This window comes from Oryctolagus cuniculus, chromosome 13 (genome assembly GCF_964237555.1).
Source record: "Oryctolagus cuniculus chromosome 13, mOryCun1.1, whole genome shotgun sequence".
NCBI lineage: Eukaryota > Metazoa > Chordata > Mammalia > Lagomorpha > Leporidae > Oryctolagus > Oryctolagus cuniculus.
In genome coordinates this window covers 18,312,459-18,333,936 of record NC_091444.1, presented here as the reverse complement: position 1 = coordinate 18,333,936, position 21,478 = coordinate 18,312,459, and the positions used below count along the sequence as shown (strand labels likewise).

The 21,478-nt window shown below is 44.0% G+C and overlaps 1 protein-coding gene across 22 annotated transcripts in view; it reads right to left on the bottom strand.

Annotated features, from left to right (window-relative positions):
• PPP1R12B (protein phosphatase 1 regulatory subunit 12B) overlaps window positions 1-21,478 on the bottom strand; it is a 215,740-nt gene that overhangs the window by 57,945 nt on the left and 136,317 nt on the right. Inside the window, exon 20 of one of the 22 annotated variants that reach the window (XR_011381337.1) lies at window positions 271-15,747. The exons of 20 other annotated variants lie outside the window; for them this stretch is intronic. The gene's annotated coding sequence lies outside the window, so the exon portion shown is untranslated. Of the gene's footprint in view, window positions 1-270; window positions 15,748-21,478 lie in introns of those variants that run through there. One more of the 22 variants, XM_070055092.1, reaches the window with a different exon arrangement.

Here is a 21,478-nt window from a genome sequence, read left to right as displayed (position 1 = left end):
AAGGAGGAGAGAGACGGCATGCACCGGGGAACATCTAAGGGGAACATCTAGCTGAAGGAACACCCGTGCAGCCCCCGAGAAAGCCGGCCGGCGGTGTGCCGCTCCCCTGCGGAAGTGGGGAATGTGGCCAGGGGGAACTGCCCTTCCACGGAGGTGGAAGGGATAGTAGCCAACCCGGGAAGAACCAGCAGCAAACCCGGGGAGGGCCGAGCAGACAAAAGAACAGCGCAGGGTCCTGTGTCATTCCTCCACGAAGAGGGGGAGCGACACCTGGGACCTGTGCCGCAGCTGTGGGTAAAGCCGCCTGCGATGCTGGCATCCAGTGTGGTGCTGGTTCAAGAACTGGCTGCTCCACTTCCAACCCAGCTCCCTGCTAATGTGCTTGAGAAAGCAGCAGAAGATGACCCAAGTGCTTGGGCCCCTGCACCCACATAGGAGACTCAGAGGAAGCTCCTGGTTTCTGGTTTTAGTCTGGCCCAGCTCTGGCTGTTGCAGTCAATGTGGGGGGAGGGGGGGGGGACTGAACCAGTGGATGGAAGATCTCTCTCTCTCTCTCTCTGCCTATCAAATAAAATAAATAAAAACTTAAAAAAAAAAAAACATATCCCAGCCTATGAATGTAAGGTCTCAGGAAAATATTTTTATTTTTTATTATCAACTGACACATCTCTTCCATAAATCCATCTAACAACTCACAGTGCTCATTCCATGCAAGGTAACTTAGGGCTATATAAAGCTTTTTAGGATATGGTTCCTGTCTTCAAAGAGATTACAGGAAATCTTAAAGTCTATATAATCTCCATGCTGCTAAAATTAATAACCCATTACTGCAGCTCAATTCATAGTAGCTAAGATATGAATCAACCCACATGTCTGTCAACTGAAGACTGGATAAAGAAATTAAGAGATATGTACACCATGGAATACTACACAGTAGTAAAAAAGAAAAAAATGAAATCCTGGGCTGGTGCTGTGGCTCACTTGGTTAATCCTCCGCCTGCAATGCCAGCATCCCATACGGGTGCTGGGTTCTAGTTCCAGTTGCTTCTCTTCCAGTCCAGCTCTCTGCTGTGGCCTGGGAAGGCAGTGGAGGATGGCCCAAGTGCTTGGGCCCTGCACCCGCATGGGAGACCAGGAGAAAGCACCTGGCTCCTGGCTTCGGATCGGCACAGCGCCAGCCGTAGCAGCCATTTCGGGGGTGAACCAATGGCAAAGGAAGAACTTTCTCTCTCTCTCTCTCTCTCACTGTCTAACTCAATCTGTCAAAAAAAAAAAAAAATCCTGTTGTTTGCAAAAAAGTGGATGCAACTGGAAAACATTATACTTAGTGAAATAAGCCAGTCCCAAAAGGACAAATACCATATGTTCTCCCTGATCTGTAGTAACTAATAGAGCACCTAGAAGGTAATCTACAGAAGTGAAACTGACACTTTGAGATGTGATGACTTTGAACAGCCCCTGTCTTGACTGTTGAGGAAAGTCTTTTTTTTCATACTATTGTTGCATTCTTTACTTCGTATAGGGTTAATCTTATGTTTAGAAAGTTAATTAAAAATATATCTTAGTAAAAAATAAGAACGGGAATAGGAGAGGGAAGAGGAAGAAGGGTGGCAGCGTGGGTGGGAGGGAGGGCAGGGTGGGAAGAAGCATTATGTTCCTAAATTTGTATCTATGAAATACATGAACGTTGTATACTTTAAATAAAAGGTTTCTGGGTAAAAAAATAAATAAACCACATATCAGTTATGGAAAAAAGAAACACTGTTATTCTATGATTTCATGTAAATAATTTGTGACCTCATATCAAACAAACTATTTTTAAAGGAGTCCATCACTAGCAAGTCGGAAGTGGCGAGAACTGACAAGTGCTTCACCTACCTTCTATTCTGTGCATTCATACAGCTGTTTTATTACTGGGCGTCCAGAGGGGCCACAGACACTACTCAAGGAATGGAGGTGACTGAGAAGTCCTGAGGGAAACAGGTTCCTTGGCACCTACTCCTTCCCCTGGCCATTTCCCCAGTTTAATCCTCTTTGGTTTGTATGATGTGAAAACTCTCCTCTTCTTTGGGGATGGGGACTGTCAGTGTTGACAACTCACATCTAATGCTGGCCCCTGCACAGATGCTCCTGAGTGAGGGAGACGTGTTGGGGATTCTACCACAAAATGACTCTCACTTCTTTCAATGAATCATTCCAAAGTTAAGAGCTGGCTTTCATCCCACAAGTAAGGAAATGCAGGGCAGAGAAAGCATACAATTCTTCCAGCTTAATAAAGGGCTTTTGACCTGCGCTCTTCAAGAAGAAGCAATAAAAGGTAAAAACAGGCCAACAAAACACATTCACTAAAAGTACACTTGAGTGGGCTGTTGGGAGAGACAGTGCCACGCTGAGGTGGGAGGCAGCAACAGGGATGCGTGACAAGATCTACAAGCTGCTCAGCATGTAGCTCAAAGCAGCTTTTACTAGCACACAAAATGCTCTCAATCTTACTCTCACACACTGACACAGTCATGACCTGGAGTCACAAAAGGCTACATCTCACAAACTCACTTCAGGGTAGGAGCACACAAAAGCCCTTTAAGAAAATCATTCTGCAGCCGAAACCATGGCTCACTAGGCTAATCCTCCGCCTGCGGCGCCCGCACCCCAGGTTCTAGTCCTGCTCGGGGCGCCGGATTCTGTCCTGGTTGCTCCTCTTCCAGGCCAGCTCTCTGCTGCGGCCCAGGAAGGCAGTGGAGGATGGTCCAAGTGCTTGGGCCCTGCACCTGCATGGGAGACCAGGAAAAAGCACCTGGCTCCTGGCTTCAGATCGGCCACAGTGTGCCAGCCATTTGGGGAGTGAACCAACGCAAGGAAGAACTTTCTCTCTGTCTTTCTCTCTCTCACTGTCTAACTCTGCCTGTCAAAACAAACAAATAAACAAACAAACAAACAAAAAAAACCAAAAACCGCACACAAAACAGAAAATCATTCTGCAAACCAGTCCCGGGAACTGGTTCATGAATTAAGTGTTTTGAAATTAAATTTAAATTTAGCAACAGTTTAAAAAGGCAAACACTAGTGAAAAGCTGCCTCTTTATGCAAATAATTTACGTACTTTCCTTCTTCACAGTTTCTTTGCAGGCCACACAGGAGAGAAACAGTGAAGTTAGAAGAGGCAACTTAGGGGACTGGTGCTTCCTGCAGTAGGTTAAGCATCTGCCTGTGGTGCCAGCATCCCATATGGACGCCGGTTCGAGTCCCGGATGCTCCTCTTCCAGTCCAGCTCTCTGCTATGGCCTGGGAAAGCCGTGGAAGATGGCCCAAGTCCTTGGGCCCCTACATTCACGTGGGAGACCCTGAATAAGCTCCTGGCTTCTGGTTTCGGCCTGGCCCAGCTCCTGCCATTGCCACCATTTGGGGAGTGAACCACCAGATGGAAGACCTCACTCTCTGTCTCTACCTCTCTCTCTCTGTAACTCTGTCTTTCAAATAAATAGAAAAGAAATCTTTAAAAAAAAAAAGGTAAGAAACTGGGGAAAATTGCAGATTTTATTATGAATCTTCTATAGAAACTCTAGTACTGCTTCCCAAAAACGGAATCAGAGTAAGCAGAGACGGCGGTGCTTCCCACAGCGCCAGGATGAGCCACTGCAGTCAGCAGGGCCCTGCGGTCAGCACCAACCTGCTCTCCCGCACCGGGAAGACAGCCAGCAGCACATGGAAAGAATGCTGGACTGGGAACGCAGAACTATTCCAGTGCATTCTCTCCCACTAAGTCACTGTACAGCCTAGGTTAAGCCATGTCTTCCTTCTGGGCCCCAGGTTTTTCATCTGTAAAATAAGGGAGCTGGGCTAAATAGCTTCTAAAGGACCTTCCAGAAAAGATTTTCTTTAGAAGACCTCAACAGCTTAATACTTTTTAAGTAGGCCAAGTCTTCCACTCTCCCATCTGCTGAGCAAATAAGTCACGCAAAGGAAGAAAACCATGCCTTCCTGAAATCAGCCTTCAAGCCAAATAGAAGCCAGAATCACCAGATTGATGATTTTGTTTGATCACTGCACTGCAGAAGCGCAGCCTGGTAGCTGGATGAAGTTTCTATGTAGAGACACAATCTAAGGTTTAAACAGAAAAAGCAAACCAACCCAGATCCAAACAAACTCTACACACAAGCCCCAGACACAACAAAGGCCACGATGTCTTTTCTACAAGCATGTCTATCGCTAACAGCTGAGAAGATAATAATAATAAATCTCAGAGTGACCTGGCCAAAGTGCAGATAGAGACAAAACGAAGCAACATGCTGCCAAGCTGCAGGATGTGAGAGACGGGGCCCTGCACACTGTCAAGTTTGTACAAGTAGAAGTTGAATATGAATAGAAACATTGGGACGACAATAAGGAAGAAAAGGCTAATGCTAGAGCTCTCCTGAACAGAAGGAAGAGTGGATTAAAAACTGGGTTGAGATGGTAAGAACTCAAGAAGAAACCTCAGAACTGCTCAGAGCTTTGGCCATGGGTCAAAATGAACTTTACATGAACTTTTAGTTTTGCTACAATGCAATAAAAACCAAGCGGGTTCCAAAAGATGGATAGTTAGTATGCAGACAGCCATAATCCCAAGCAGTCTTCAAATGATATCTCAAAGACACAGTTTCTAAAGAACAACACTCACTGACAGGCACCTTACCGTCTGCATTGCTACATGTGAGGCACAGCCTGAGAGGCATCGCTATCATGTGGACTCAACATTAGGGGTGGTGTCCAGCAGACTGCTATTCACTACTGAATCCTCCCAGCGCTGCTGAAACAGACAGTCTGTCGGAAGAGCTCTCTGACAGAATTCCCATCTGACCCATGAAAAGGTCACTCAACAGTCCTCACTTTCACGTAAACTTTCCCCTTTTGTAAGTGTGTGTCACCAAAGCATTTGCGGGAAAAAAAATACACACACACACACACACACACACACAAGCAAAAAGGGTTCATTAAAGAAAAATTGGAAAATAGGGAAAGAGAAAAAAAAAAGCCATGTTTAGTCTCAGCACGGCAACACAGTCACCATTAGTCCTTTGGTGACCTTCCCTTGGGTCTTCCTACTGGGCCTGGGTATCCTCAAACTGCCCCTGCTCCCATGGCGTAACCATACCTATAATTCAGTGACAGCTTATTGTAAGTATTTTCCAGGTTGTTATGCTATCTTTGTAACTCATGTTTTTTTTTTGTTTGCTTGTTTTTTTTTTTTTTTTTTAAGTTTTATTTGAAAGGCAGAATAACTTTCAAAGAGAAGGAGAGACAGAAAGAAAGATCTATCTGTTAGTTTACTCCCTAAATGCCCACTACACTGGGGCTGGGCCAGGCCAAAGCCAGGAGCTAGGAGCTCCATCCAGGTCTCCCGCGTGGGTGGCAGGAGCCCGAGTGCTCTGAGCCATAACCTGCTGCCTCCCAGGCCTATTAGCAGGGAACTGGATTGGGAGTGTGGAGTAACTGGGATCCAAACCAGCACCTCTAAGGGGATAAAGGTGTCCCAAGCAGTGATTTAACCTGCTGTGCTACAACGCGCACCCGTAACTCATTTTTGATTGTTACCTTTTACTGTATTCCAAGAAAACATTCCCAAATGCGGGAACAGTAGGACAAACTATGATTCATAGTATCCACTGCGTGGATGAGTCACAGTGTACTGAACTACTGCCAGATTATTGGACACTTAAGAGTGCTTCCAAATTTCCATTATTGTAAACAGCTAAACAGACTGTGTTTTGTTCAATAGGGCCCAACTGTCTTCCACATAGTAGGAAATCAAGCATCTGTTGGATGACTGACTAAATGTTTGTAGAACTCACACATACCCCGTGATGAAAATTTCTGTGCACACAGCTTTCTGTATTTTATATTTAGGATTCTTCCCTAGAAATAGGTTTCCATAAGGGGAAATTCTGTATCAAATAATTTGGAGCTTTTCATAGTTTGGCAATTTGTTTCCCAAAAAGGAATTATTAATTTGCATTCTTAACAGCAAATATGAAAAGGCTGTATTCTCAATTCAATATTCTCATCTAAATTGGGTATTTTATTTTCAAAGGCACTGTTTATTAGGATTAGTGTTAAAAACCTACTTCATTATAGAGAATTGAATGTTAGTGAGTTTGTACACTTTCTCTTATGTTTATTAGCTATTTTGAAATATCTTTCTAATAATCATTACTATCTAAATCAGATTCATTACTTGAAGCTCAGTTGTTGGTTGTAGTAAAAAAAAATGACTATTTTTAGGAAATAAATTCTGGAAGAAATTTTAAGGAACTAACCTGAAATATACAGCTGGAACAGATTATTCACAGAGCAAGCTTGGGTCACAGCAACTGGTAAAGACGTAAACTAGAACTCTTAGTTCCTGACTTTTTCTCATACAAGATTAATTTTAAAATTTATGGAAAATGGAATTAAATAAGTTTATTTTGGTGCAAAAATTTTGAAATCCATAGGTTTTTCATAATACACATTCTCCATGAACTTTCTGAAGGTCTGTTTTATATAGTTTTGATTTATTGATGAAATTTTTCTGGAGTAATGATATAAATGGAGTGAGGGACAGCTGGGAAGAACAGGTTTCTGTAACACTTAAGCTCAAACCTGTCTTTTAGGAAGCCATTCTGGATTAACCTGGAGTTGTGTCCCACAACTGCATTCAGTGAGCACTTCTTCAGCTAAGGTAATTGTGGGGTGACTTTGAAGAATTTGGCCAATTCTGAATTAGGCTTTCTCTTTGAATGCCTTCTGTGAACCAGTAAGCTAGACAGAGAAAAGGCAGACACACCGTCAGAAAAAAGGGAGTTTTAGGCAACACTCAGTACTGAGAACCTGCCAGATACTGACACTCACACCTCACTCATGAATCCAGGAACCAGCTCCTTTCATCACTGTTAGCATACAGGTGGCGAATGCTCCTTGGGGGCAGAAGTATAATTGCTTTTCATGCCTTCAAGCTATCCTTGCGGGCATAGGCAAGGATGCCGACCTGTGTCTATCTGTTCTCACAAGAATGTTGACCTATCGTCTGTCTGTCTCAACAAGGAGAGAAAGCAGAAGTGCAGGACGGGGACTGCAAAGGGGAAGCAATCCAGAGTCCAGCACAGAAGCAGTCAGTCACCACAGTGCGCCAAATGACACGATTAGATCCGTCTCAACTCCTGTGTTTGTTTTTTTTCCCCTACAGCAAAATGTCTTGGAGTTCTGCCCATTAAGCCAATGGCTACTAATCAAAGACCATCAACCCCAGAAAATCCATCAAAGTCTCTAAATGCAGATGAGTCACAAAGAGGTCTTCCTCTTTTGCGGCTCCAGAGCCCAGCCCACCAGACTGCTCTAACAAGTCAGCAATTTCTCCTTTTGCCAGACCCCTGGGTACTGCAGCTCTGGAGGGTACTGGATGTGACAACAGATGACTGCTGCTCGCTACAGCTTGTCTTTCTACTACTTTATCTCTTCCCCTCTTTATTTTCTTAAAAGAACTTAAAAAATTTTTTTTTGAAAGGTAGAGAGACATGAGAGAGAGAGAGAGAGAGAGAGATTGATTGAGAGAGATTGAGAGAGATTGAGAGAGAGAGACCTTCCATTTCCAGGTTCACTCTAAATGCCCACAACAGCCAGGGCTGGGCCAGGCAGAAGCCAGGAGCTGGGAACTGCATCTCAGTCTCCCACATGATTGGCGGGAATCCGAGTTCTTGAGTCATAACCTGCTGCTTCCCAGAATGCATTAGTGGGAAGTAGACCTGGGACTCAAACTCAGGTGCTCTGACAAAGGGTTTGGGCATTCCAAGTGGTATCCTAATGCTGCACCAAATGCAGATCCCACTTGCACTTCCTTTGGTAACAGAATCTCTATTTTCTACCAACGTAGTTGCCCTCTCCTAACCCTGTCCCTATAGCAAGTGGTAACTGTTCCTGCTCCTTCTTCATCATTCCACTGCCACACCACTCACTAGCATCACCAAGGCAGCAGGCATTTATTGAGCATTTATTACATGACAGACACTGTTCTGTCCACTTCCTATGTCTTCTCATCTACAGAAAGGATTTATGTGATAAGGACTATGATTTGCCTGTTTTTGAACTGCAGAAACTAAGGCATAGGAAGAGTACACAATCTGCCCGAGCCAAAGAGCAGGGATCTGAACTCAACCTGGCTTAGAATTCAGGCTCTGAACCACTCTGCTTCACTGCCTCTCTACCTCAGTCTTATGGAATCTCTGGCTACAGAAATGAGGTCAAGGACCTGACTCTAGCAAGGTCAATTAGATAGATGGACACTAGGATAGACAGTCTCTTCCTTTATGGTCTATGCAAAGAAGGCAGCAGAGAGAGCCCTGCTGATAAAGTTTAAACTCCCCAGATTTAGCCACGCCTGATGCCAGGCCAGGTTCAACAGACAGAATTCCCAGTGACATACCCCTTTGTGCGTGAGCTACATAGTTTCTGTCAGATAGTGTCCTTGAGACTTTTCATTGCCTTGTATGGGGGATGCTCTTCTTCCTCAGTCTCATCCATCGTCTGAAAGGCTGGTTTGCCCAGGTCGCCGACCTCAGCTTCTGCTCTTCTTTTTCACCACAGTGGCTGCCCCTAGCAGTACACCATTCTGCAGACCCCTCCTGGGGAGTGAGCTCCCTTCACCATCCCCCCAGCTTCAGAATCATTTTAACAGTGAATCAGTCACATAAATGCTTCATATCCCTCAGAATACTGGGAACAAAAAAAGTGAGAATCACTTCTCTTCCACATTAAACTTAGAGCATGCTATTTTTTTTCATACTTTAAAATGACCAGCATCAGGCTGATACCTTCTAAATCATTATCCCTGGCCCTGGGACGTCCCTATACTTCAGGTCCTATACTTGACTGCATATAGCACATTCGCTTTCCTATGTTTGGTAAGTACCTCAAATTCAGCATATCCAAAAGCAAAATCATTATCTTCAATCTCAAATATGTTCTTCTTCCTGAATTCCCAATCTCATTATTGGTAAATTACCCCCATTCATCATCATCAGAGAAACGAAAGTCATTGACTGAACTGTCCTCCAAATATTCATAGGAAACATACAAATACTAGGTATGGGGCTGGTGTTATGGTGCAGTGCTTACATTGTGGCTTGTGGTGATGGCATCCCATGGTGGAGTGCTGGTTTGTGTCCTCGTTACTATACTTCTAATCCAGCTTCCTGCTAATGTGCCTGGGAAGGCAAAACCTGGCACAAGCACTTGAGACGCAGCCATATGGGAGACCAGGATGGAGTTCCCAGCTCCTGGCTTCAGCCTGGCCCACACATGGCAGTTACAGCCATTTGAGGGGTGAGGGTGAACTAGTAGATACAAGATAATCTCTCTCTCTCTTGCTCTGCCTTTCAAACAAGTAAATATTCCTTCCTTCCTTTCCTTCCTTCCTTCCTTCCTAGATTTCTTCATTTAAAAGGCAGAGTTAGAGAGAAGGAAAGATATCTCCCATCTGCGATGTACTCCTCAAATGGCCGCAAAGGCCAGAGCTGGGCTGATCTGAAGCCAAGAGTCAGGAGCTTCCTCTGGGTGTCCCATGTGGGTACAGGGGCCTGCTAACATGCATGTTAGCAGCGAGCTAGATTAGAAATGGAGTAGCCAGAACAGCTACTGGCCTAACCTGTTACACCACAGTGCCAGCCCCACAGACAAATCTTTAAAGATTTACCAGTTACTCTGCTAGATACTAAGAGTAAAATAATTAACAAGAAACAGACTCCACCTTTAAATAATTAATTGTCAAATACAACATTATATGATTATATGATTATCATTGTATATTAAAGATAAATTTAGAGTAGCAAGGGAAATCTAGTCTGAGATGGGGAAGAGTCAAAGAAAGGCTTCTTGGAGGAGGTGGAACATAACCTAAATATGAACATGTGTTTACTAAAGGAGGTGGGAAAGAAGGGGTAGTAAAACAAGAAGAGGGGGAATCTTGGGAATGGAAATAATTTATGTGAAGGCTCAGAATGGAGGAAATAGACTGGCCAAAATACTATCATACCTGTCGTTTGCTTTTATTTGATTATCAGTTTAAATACATTACTATTGCTTGCTGTTCCTCATAACAAGACTACAAAATAGGGTCACTAATCTCATTTTTACAGATTAAAGAACTCACAGAGTTCAGAGATGACAAATTGCTTTTCCAAGGTGATACAATTGCTAAGAGATGGAACCAGCTTTGAACCTTGGTCTTTGGCTTCAAAGCCAATGCTATTTCTAGAACTCAGTGTACTTCTCAACCACCTAGATTCTATGCTTTACCATCCACATCCAGTAAAATAGAAAATCCTGCTGAGTTTTATTTTTTATCCTCAAAGATCACATCGGGGACTTTAATAATACAGATTTCTAGGCTTTCCACTCTCCACTACCGTGTCTCCTTCTAGTTCAGAATCCTGAGAGGCCTGAAAATTTATTTATTTATTTGAAAGACAGAGTTACACAGAGAGAGAAGGAGATGCAGAGAGAGAGAGCGGTCTTCCATCCGCTGGTTCACTCCCCAATTGGCCACAACAGCCAGAGCTGCGCTGATCCAAAGCCAGGAGCTTCTCCCAGGTCTCCCACGCGTGTGCAGGGACCCAAGGATTTGGGCCATTTTCTATTGCTTTCCCAGGCCATAGCAGAGAGCTGGATCGGAGGTGGCATAGCCGGGACTTGAACCAGTGCCCATATGGGATGCCAGCACTGCAGGTGGTGGCTTCACCCACTACACCACAAACAGATGACCTCAGTGACTCTAACTCACAAGCCTGAGGGAGCCTACTATAGAAGCTTCCCCCCATTAGGCTGTTGCTACTGAGAATGGCTCAGCTTGCTGGCTACCTGGAACCACAAGTGCCCTTAGATCTGAGTCAAGCACCCCAGAAAGGATCTGCAGGATGCCCAAATAATGTTTCACTAGAAATGCTCACACTAGACTAGATGAAACATCTGATAAAACCTAGAAGAGGCCTTCTCTGACAACATGCCACACACGGTGGGTATACTCTCCTTCTTCTTGAGAAAGAATCTTATTTTGTTTCCTGGTCATGAGATAATTGTGCCAACTGATACACAATTCTCACAACTTATGAGTCTTCACTATTCACTTTAGTGACATCAAGTTTCATCACTTTTTTTCCTGAAAGTTGTTGAAAAATCAGGATTTCAGCTCCCCTTTCCCAAAATCCACACATTGTAACAACCATTTCAAGCAAGGACACAGTAGAAGTTTTGACGATTTCCGTCACCCCCTTTTACAAAGTTCTTCTTGCATGTGTTCAGTAGGCAGAGAGCTGACACGGCAAAGAGACTAATAAATTCCATAATGTACTCCTGACTCAGAATTCAAGTGACAACCAGCAACTAACAATCTTCTGACAGGCACCTCTGAGTCCCTGTGAACCTTAAAGGCAATCTTGCTTAACGTCAAGATTTCTTTTTTTCTTTTTTTTTTTTTTTTAAGATTTTATTTATTTACTTGAGAGGTAGAGTTACAGACAGTGAGAGGGTGAGACAGAGAGAAAGGTCTTCCTTCTGTTGGTTCACTCCCCAGATGGCCACAACAGCCGGAGCTGCTCTGATCTGAAGCCAGGAGCCAGGTACTTCCTCCTGGTCTCTCACATGGGTGCAGGAGCCCAAGGACTTGGGCCATCTTCCACTGCTTTCCCAAACCATAGCAGAGAGCTGCATTGGAAGAGGGGCAGCCGGGACTAGAACTGGTGCCCATAAGGGATGCCAGCGCCACAGGCAGAGGATTAACTTACTGTGCCACAGTGCTGGCCAATTAATGTCAAGATTTCTCAGGTATCAAGTGATGGTATATTCCCCAACTGTAATTTTAGCTACTCTCAGAGACAGGTCATTGGAAGGTAACAAGGAACAGGATCAGATGGGAAAAACAGAGGACACACTAGGACACCTGTGGGGAGCAACTGGGAGCAACTCGGACTAGACTAAGTTACTGGAATTAAGACTTATTCTATGCATCTGCTCTCCCACAATATGGCGCTGGGAGAGGAGGAAACAGCTTCTACACAGCTGCCTCCAGTTCAACCAATAAACTGTAGGACCTGCTCCTGATTGCAGGAGAGCAGCGTACTTGGCGTGTGGGTAGCAGAGTTGGGATTGGCGGAAGAGGACTATAAAGGAGGAGAGAGACAACATGCACCAGGAACATCTAAGAGGAACATCTGAAGGAACACCTGAGCAGCCCCGGAGAGAGCCGGCCGGTGGTGTGCCACTCCCCTGCGGAAGTGGGGAAAGTGGCTAGGGGGAACCGCCCTTCCACGGAGGTGGAAGGGACGGTAGCCAACCCGGGAAGAACCAGCAGCAAACCCGGGGAGGGCCGAGCAGACAAAAGAACAGCGCAGGGTCTTGTGTCGTTCCTCCACGAAGAGGGGGAGCAACAGACACCTGTTTCAGACTTTATGCTCAGAGGAGAAACAGAACAGAGAAACATTCAAGATGACTTGGGAATAACTACCTTTACACTGTCATTCAGAAAGTTTAACAGTCTGCTTCCTGTTGCACGTCCAAAAGCTATTGATGCTTTCTCCAGTGAGGACAAACAAACACGCATTCCCCCAGCCAGATTCCCCTTGCCTTACAAACTATAGATGACAACAAAGAACCAGGGCACTTGAGAAAACACTGAGCCGCCCGAGAAGCACTTGGGTGAAAGAAAACTGACATTTAGAGTCACACTGACGTCAACAAACGCTTTTTGGAGCAGTATCTTAGAGCACAGACCAGAAAACTGTCTGGGCCTGCTTTTATAAATAAAGTTTTATTTGAATATAGCAACGTTCATTTATTTACATATTGTCTAGGGCTGCTTTCCTAAGTATAACAGCAGAGTTGAGAAATTGCAACAGACTGTGTAGAAAATATTTCCTGTCAGGCTCATCACATGAGAAGTTTGCTGACCTTGACTTCAAGCTCTAATATGCCAAAGATGAAGACCAGGCCGACCCTGCTGTGTCTGTCCTTCCCTAACGGAACTGCTGGGCAGCAGGCACACATATCTGCCCTCTCTTCAGGTCTCAGAAATGCTGGGCATTTATCTTCACAGCAGCCTACACTGGACTCTTGGGAAACAAGAAACTTGGCACTCAGTCACCAGAGACAGTGATATGACTCACCAGTGTGGAATATCACTTTTGAAAGTCCCCCAACTCTTAGGGAAACACCATCTTAAAGTACAAACTATTTGGTGATATAATACCCAACATGTAATATTTTCCTGTTAAAATGCTTCTATTACCTGAAAAAAATTTCAGAAGTATGAAAAGAACTATAAGCTCCAAGATCATCTGTATTTTAGTTTGAGCCACTAATTTGCTAAAGGACTTAAAAATATCCCCCCTTTCCTGGCAATAACATAACACTAGAGCAGTTCAATGTGTAAGAAGTTCAGCATGCAAAAACAGTAAAAAAAAAAAAAAAAAGAAAGAAAGAAAGACAAAAAATAATTTAAAAAAACCCTAGTTTTAAAAGCACACACTAATTAAGGTATATCCTTGTGCATATTTATGAGTATATACCTTACAGGATCATATTTTGATACAAAACTATCGTTTCTCTGTGAATAGATTCATGTCATTAATGGATGCTAGCTGATTCTTGAACTTACTTGATTGAAAACTGAAAATTGGTAGGTTGTAAACTTTCACCTTTACATTTTCACTCTAACTATCCTACTAGTTTTAGGTCTTGCCAAAATAACACTTTTATAGACAACATCTGCTAGTGCCTCAAGCTCAACATTCCTGCTGGGGCAAATCTATAAACACTCCATTTGCTGAAAAGGGGCTTCAAATCCCACAGTAAGCCTTCTACCCCAATCATGGGGCTAGAACTCTAACATTAGCTAAGCCTAAGCCATGGTTAAGACTCTCTAGCCATGCTATCAACAGAAGAAATGAATACTCTTGTAACCAAGGTAACCCTTAGACTCCAGTTGAAAAAGGAACAATTATTCCTGGAGGCTCTCTATGATCAAAGTCATCATGGGACTGTACTTTGATAAAAGAGTTGAACCCAAGTGCTTTGAAGACAACCTTATGAAATTGTCATCATGGCAATGATGGGGTCCTAGGAATGCACAAATTGAAAATGATCCTTTTCCAAGAATATCATTAGTTGGTTTTGAATACATTTTCTTTTTTCAAAAAAGAAAACTTAGACAAACACCAGTAAAAATGTTAACAATTTCTTCTGAATAGCATGGTTATGGAGTCTTTTCTTACCCTATATAACAGAAACAGTCTCCAATTTACAAGCATTTTTAAATACCCCCACCCTTTACCATCCTGAAATGAAACTCGTTGATATCAGACTTAGCTAGAGAGCAGGCAGGTGTTCCGCTTCGCGGTTAAGATGCCTGTATCACACACTGGAGCACCTGGGTTGGATTCGCAGCTCCAGCTCCTCGCTCCCGTAGTTGTGTTCCTGTCCCCGCAGAGAGACCTGGCTTGTCTTCCTGGCTCATGGCTCTGGCCCTAGTCTAACTCTGGCCATTTTGGGCATCTGGGAAAGTGAACCAGCAGATATGAGTTCATGCTCTATGTTTCTATCTCTCCTCCACAAATTAAAAAGTAAGCTAAGTAAAATTTATCTAAATTCATAAAAATAACAATATAAAAAATAAAAGTAATTTATAATAAAATATGTACTTTAATGTGTTAATTCTTTTTATTTATTTATTTCAAAGCTAGAGTTACAAAGAGGGAGAAGGAGAAGAAGAGAAAGAGAAGTTTTCCGTCTGCTGGCTCACTCCCCAAATGGCCATAATGGCCAGGGTTGGGTCAGGGTGAAGCCAGGAGCCAGGAGCATACTCCAGGTTCTCCCACATGGGTGTAGGTGCTCAAGCACTTGGGCCATCCTCTGCTGCTTTTCCAGGCACATTAGCAGGGAGCTGCATTGGAATTGGAGCAACTGGGACTTGAACAAGTACCACCCACATGGGATGCGGGTGTCAGCTTAACCTACAATGCCACAGCACCAGCTCCATAATGTGTTAATCTTTTTTATTTATTTATTTATTTATTTATTTATTGGACAGGCAGAGTGGACAGTGAGAGAGAGAGACAAGAGAGAGAAAGGTTTTCCTTTTACCGTTGGTTCACCCTCCAATGGCTGCTGCGGCAACTGGGACAGAATCCGGTGCCCTGACGGGGACTAGAACCCGGGGTGCCGGTGCCGCAGGCAGAGGATTAGCCTAGTGAGCCGCGGGGCCGGCCCATAATGTGTTAATTCTTGAGTCAGTAACACTACCCGAAGTGATTCTGAATACATTGTAGAATCATTGTGAAGGCAGAGGTCAAATGCTGACCTGTGGAATATAATTATAGTATTGTATAATGTCATCATGATACAAGTGTCACTGCTGCCAGGGATGAGTAAAACTAAGTACAATTTTCCCTCAATTTGCATGGTGACTGAATTTATAGAACTGCTCCTTCAAAAGAAGGAAAAAGATTAGTCCCTCCCATCATTACTTTGTCCCCTGAGGTGCCCTATGAATTGTACACCTTCCTGAAATGTAACCACTATTTTTGAGAACCACTGCTTTACACTTTCCCATACTTCATAAATGATCCTTAATGGAACGCATTATCTTCTATAATCATACACACAAAGAGTTCCAGCAGAGAGTCAAGCTCATCAGTGCCTGTCCAACAAAAAGACGTAAGGTCACAGGTTGCTGCGTCACTACAGGAGCTGTTGGCAGAGGAAGAAATCAGAAGAAAGTACAGTCAAAGGTTAACTATGCTCTCCTCAGTAGCTGTATAAACTTTCTACATCTTTGGATGTGGAAATAGATACCTTGAGGTCAATTTATTCTATCAAAAAAAATTCTGATTAAAACAGAATTCACTGATGTAAGGGGACATCGGGTCCAAAAATTACAGGGTCTCAAAGGAATACATGTGAGCTTTGATTGCTGAGATTTCCCTGGCAACAGCATGACCTAAACTAACAGAGTCCATAAAAGGAAGATGCCAAAAGAAACTTTGTTCCTAAGATGGATTACACAGCCTGGGCCAGTGCAAGGCACAACCCATATATAGAAAATCATACTATCTGCAGTATTTTAAGAAACTACAGTTGCTAAGCAAGAGTAAGTGTACAGTGCGAGGAAAGATCCTTCCAGGCCAACATGAAGAAGATTCTTTATTTTTTTTTGAAAGAATTATTTTATTTATTTGAAAGACAAGAGTTACAGAGAGGTAGAGCCAGAGAGAGGAAGACATCTTCCATTCCGCTGGTTCTCTCCCTAAATGACTGTAATGGCCAGAGCTGAGCTGATTGGAAGCCAGGAGCCAGGAACTTTTTTTAGGTCTCCCATGTGGGTACAGGGGCCCAGAGACCTAGCCCATCTTCCATCACTTTTCCCAGGACATAGCAGAGAGCGGGATTGGAAAAGGAGCAGCCGGGACGTGAACTGGCACCCATATGGGATGCCAGCGCTGCAGGCCAGGGCCTCAACCCACCACGCCACAGTGCCAGCCCCATTTTTTTTCTTTTTAAGATTGATTTATTTATTTGAAAAGCAGAGTTACAGAGAGGCAGAGGTATATATAGAGAGAGTTCTTCCATCTGCTAGTTCACTCTCCAAATGGCCACAATGGCTGGATCTCTGCCAATCTGAAGCCAGGAGCTTCATCTGGGTCTCTCATGGGGGTGCAGGGGCCCAAGGACTTGGGCCACCTTCCACTGCTTTTCCAGGCCATAACAAAGAGCCAGATTGGAAGTGGAGCAGCCAGGATTCAAACCAGTGCCCATATGGGATGCCGGCACTGCAGGCGGTGGCTTTACCTGCTATGCCACATACTTGCCCTAGAGGATTCTTCAGTGCACAGTGGATAACAGGCAGCTTCCCACACGCAGAGTTGGTGGACTGCCATTTCTCAATGTTTGCTCCTTTCCTGGGACTCCCCATCATCATCAATTGTACAGATCTGGGACAGCTTGCTGTCTGCATGTACAAGGCCTGCCAACTCCCTGAGGCTGGCTATGACAGGACTGTTTATAACAGCCACTGCTTACTAAATGTATTCTTACTTTTATATCCTTATAAACACTATCAGGTTTTCAATTTTCTTAGAATTCTCTCATTCTGGGAACAAACTACCTCCCTATACCCCACTGTTTGTCTAAAGAGGTTGAGGAGAGAAATATATTTTGTTATTCTATTAACTGTTAAAAGCAATAGAGGCTTGCTTTAAAAAAAATTGGGATTATTATACAGCACACTGCAAAAAATATTACGTTACTACATAACTAACTCTATCTGAGCACTCACCTACCGTTTCTTTAGACTTAACCAAACTGTTGTTCTATCTCAACGGTGAAATCTTGTCTGGGAAATACCTTACCATATTAGGCAATCAGTTAGAGAGAAGCGACAGCAAAAGCAGACCTAGGATTTTACCTAAAAGGAGAATGGCACAGAGACTGCCCGTGGTGGGGAGGGGTCAGAAAAACCGCCGCATACCCCCCAGCAGATAGACAAGTTCCACACGATGAAGTGACAAGATTAAAAATTACTGCCTGAGAGAAAAGATTCAGTAAAAAGCCAGAATCAAAGCTGTGAAAAATTAGAAAAATAGGAAAAAGGGCTGTTCCTTACTCAAAGAAAAAAGGCAGGGGAAAAACGGTAAAGATCTACAAAACCAGAACTGTTGGAAACGACTCGTGGAGCAGCGTGAGTGAGACAGTAATTTAGTTATAAACATAAAAACCGGCTTCACTGACAGAGAAACTTATAGGGGACTTGATTTGATCCGAAGTTCAAAGTGTTCCCAGCAGGATTAAAACATTTACCCCTTGTTTCTTCTTCTTCTATTAATTTCTTTCCCCCTACTTCAGCAATTCCCTTTAAAATTTATTCAGAATTCCCCAGGTATGTGTCAGAACATATTCTCAAGTTATACAGGCACTTGGGCTACTTGTCTGACTTTCCAAATAATCCATTCTTAAATTAATAAATGACCTAAAAAATCCATGATTCTAAGGCCAATGAAAGTATTCCCAAAGCCTTATTCTCATCCAGAATTAGGAACTTACAGACTTTAGAAACAAATGAAACAGATCTCAATCACCTCTAATTATTTAAATATATTGGCTCATTTTCATGTCACAATTCTAACAGATACTATTACCCCCACTTTACAGACGAGGAAACTGAGGCATAGAGAGGTTAAGTCACTTAGCCAAAGTAGTGAAGTGGTCATGCCTGAGTTTAAACCCAGGAAGTATAGCTCCTGAGTCTGCACTCTTCACTGCTATTCTAGATTGCTTGTCATTACACCATATGACAGAAGACATGTAACAGATACAAAGATTCAACTGAAGATGGCAGTGCAACACCTATGGACTAGGACTACAACTATGTGACCAGGGAATCAGTTAATCTCTCTGGGCCTCAGTCACTGACTGTCTTCACAATGAGAGGGCTATCTGAATGGCACTTGAAGACTCAACTATAAAATTCATTTTATAATCAACATTCTAGTTATCTCTGAGATAAATCGGATTTTATTTTTTAAAAATATTTATTTATTTATTTGAAAGGCAGAGTTACAGAGACTGAGGGAGACAGAGAGAGATATCAATCTTCTATCTGCTGGTTCACTCCCCAAATGGCCATGATGACTGGGACTGGGCCAGGCCAAAACCAGGAGCTTCTTCTGGATCTCTCATGTGAGTACAAGGGCCCAAGCACTTGGGCCATCTTCCACTGCTTTCTCAGGAACATTAGCAGTGAGCTGGATAGGAAGTGGAGCAGCTGGGACTTGAACTGGTGCCCATATGGGATGCCAGTGCTGCAGGCTGTGACTTAACTTGTGTAAGAGTGCCAGCCCCACTAAGTCAGATTTTAAGACATAACAGCAATTAGAAATAAATTTTTTGAAGAAAGCCTCCTAATTGAAATGGAAGTGCTAGTTATTCAAAGATGTTACAGAGCTGAGGAAAATTAAGCAAAGGGAACCAACAGATGAATCAACTTAACAGATCATTTGTAGACATGATTAATCAATAGAGTCCCCGTGATGTAACAAGAACAGTTTTATGGCATCCCTGGACTTCAAAGGGCTCTAGACAAGGTTTGCAGATTTCTAGCAATTTCTTTCTTTCTTTCTTTTTTTTTTTTTTTTTTTTTTTTTTTTTTTTTTTTGACAGATAGAGTTGGACAGTGAGAGAGAGAGAGAGAAAGGTTTTCCTTCCGTTGGTTCACCCCCCAAATGGCCAATGTGGCCAGAGCTACGCCGATCCAACACCAGGAGCCAGGTGCTTCCTCCTGGTCTGCATGCGGGTGCAGGGGCCCAAGTACTTGGGCCATCCTCCACTGCCCTCCCGGGCCACAGCAGAGCTAGACTGGAAGAGGAACAACCGGGACAGAACCCGGCGCCCATATGAGATGCCGGCACTGCAGGCAGAGGATTAACCAAGTGAGCCACAGCACCTGGCCCGCAATTTGTACTTTAAAAGATGTCAGAGGTTGCTCTGGGTTCTCTAACTTTCCTATATGGCCCTCTATAAACAGGTTGAGCCTATTATGAGTTGAAAAAAAATGATAGAACAATACCAAAACTACTTAGAATTTTGTGTGCTTTATTTGATTTTTTTTTTTGGAAAATGGGGAAATTGCATTCAGATTCTCAGAGACAAGTGCCAGGAAGCCTCAGTCTCTTGCTGGTTCCTTCCCTTCTTTTCACTTTGAATTATAGCCTTGTAGGGTGCTTGTCTTTGGACTGCTTCTCTGTCTACATTCATTCTCTTGATTATTTTAAGATTTATTTATTTATTTGAAAGTCAGAGTTACACAGAGAGAAGGAGAGGCAGAGAAAGAGAGAGGTCTTCCATCCGCTGGTTCACTCCCCAATTGGCCACAATGGCAGGAGTTGAGCTGATCTGAAGCCAGGAGCCAGGAACTTCTTCCAGGTCTCCCACACGGGTGCAGGGCCCCAAGGACTTGGGCCACCTTCTACTGCTTTCCCAGGCCACAGCAGAGCTGGATCAGAAGTGGAGCAGCCAGGGCTCTAACTAGCACACATATGGGATGCCGGCACTGCAGGCGGCGGCTTTATCCGCTATACCACAGCAGCGACCCCATTCTCTTGATTATTGTACCCAATCTCATGGCTTTAAATAAAGCACATTTATATATCCACCCTGGATCTCTTACATGAACTTCAGACTCCTACAACAAAATGTCCTCTTAATATTTCCATGTGGAAATACTTCAATCAGATCTGGCCGGCACCGCGGCTCACTAGGCTAATCCTCTGCCTTGCGGCGCTGGCACACCGGGTTCTAGTCCCAGTCTGGGCGCCGGATTCTGTCCCAGTTGCCCCTCTTCCAGGCCAGCTCTCTGCTGTGGCCCGGGAGTGCAGTGGAGGATGGCCCAAGTACTTGGGCCCAGCACCCCATGGGAGACCAGGATAAGTACCTGGCTCCTGCCATCGGATCAGCGCGGTGCGCCGGCCGCAGCGCACCGGCTGTGGCGGCCATTGGAGGGTGAACCAACGGCAAAGGAAGACCTTTCTCTCTGTCTCTCTCTCTCACTGTCCTGGATAAGTACCCAGCTCCTGGCTTTGGATTGGCACAGCGCCGGCCATAGCGGCCATTAGGGGAGTGAACCAATGAAAGGAAGACCTTTCTCTCTGTCTTTCTCTCTCTCTCTCTCACTGTCCACTCTGCCTGTCAAAAAAAAAAAAAAAACAAAAAAAAACAAAAAAAACTTCAATCAGATCTATTAAATGTAACAGTTCTAAAACGAAAACCAAAGACCTGTACTGCCTCCACCAAATCTATTCTTACTATAGTATGAGGTACTTGAAGAAGCTTATGGAAAATGGAATTAAAAGATCAGTTTATTTTGATGACCAGAAATTCTGCAATCCATGCATATAAGGGGATCTTCAAAAAGATCCTGGAAAATGAATATCATGAAAAAACCATGGGCCGGCTCCATGGCTCACTTGGCTAATCCTCCACCTGCGGCACCGGCACCCCAGGTTCTAGTCCCGGTTGGGGCACCAGGTACTAGTCCCAGTTGCTCCTCTTCCAGTCGAGCTCTCTACTGTGGCCAGGGAGGGCAGTGGAGGATGGCCCAAGTGCTTGGGTCCCTGCACTCGTATGGGAGACCGGGAGGAAGTACCCGGCTCCTGGCTTCGGATCGGCTCAGCGCCAGCCATAGTGGCCATTAGGGGAGTGAACCAATGGAAGGAAGACCTTTCTCTCTGTCTTTCTCTCTCACTGTCTAACTCTGCCTGGCAAAAAAAAAAAAAAAAAAAAAAAAAAAAAACAACCAAAAACCTATGCCTGTAACACTGTACCTCCATTTATCCACTTCCTTTCTGTTTAGACTCCAATGACGGTTTTTCCATGAAGCCCATCCTGACTACCCTACTTAACAGTGCCCACATCCTGTACACTTTGGGAC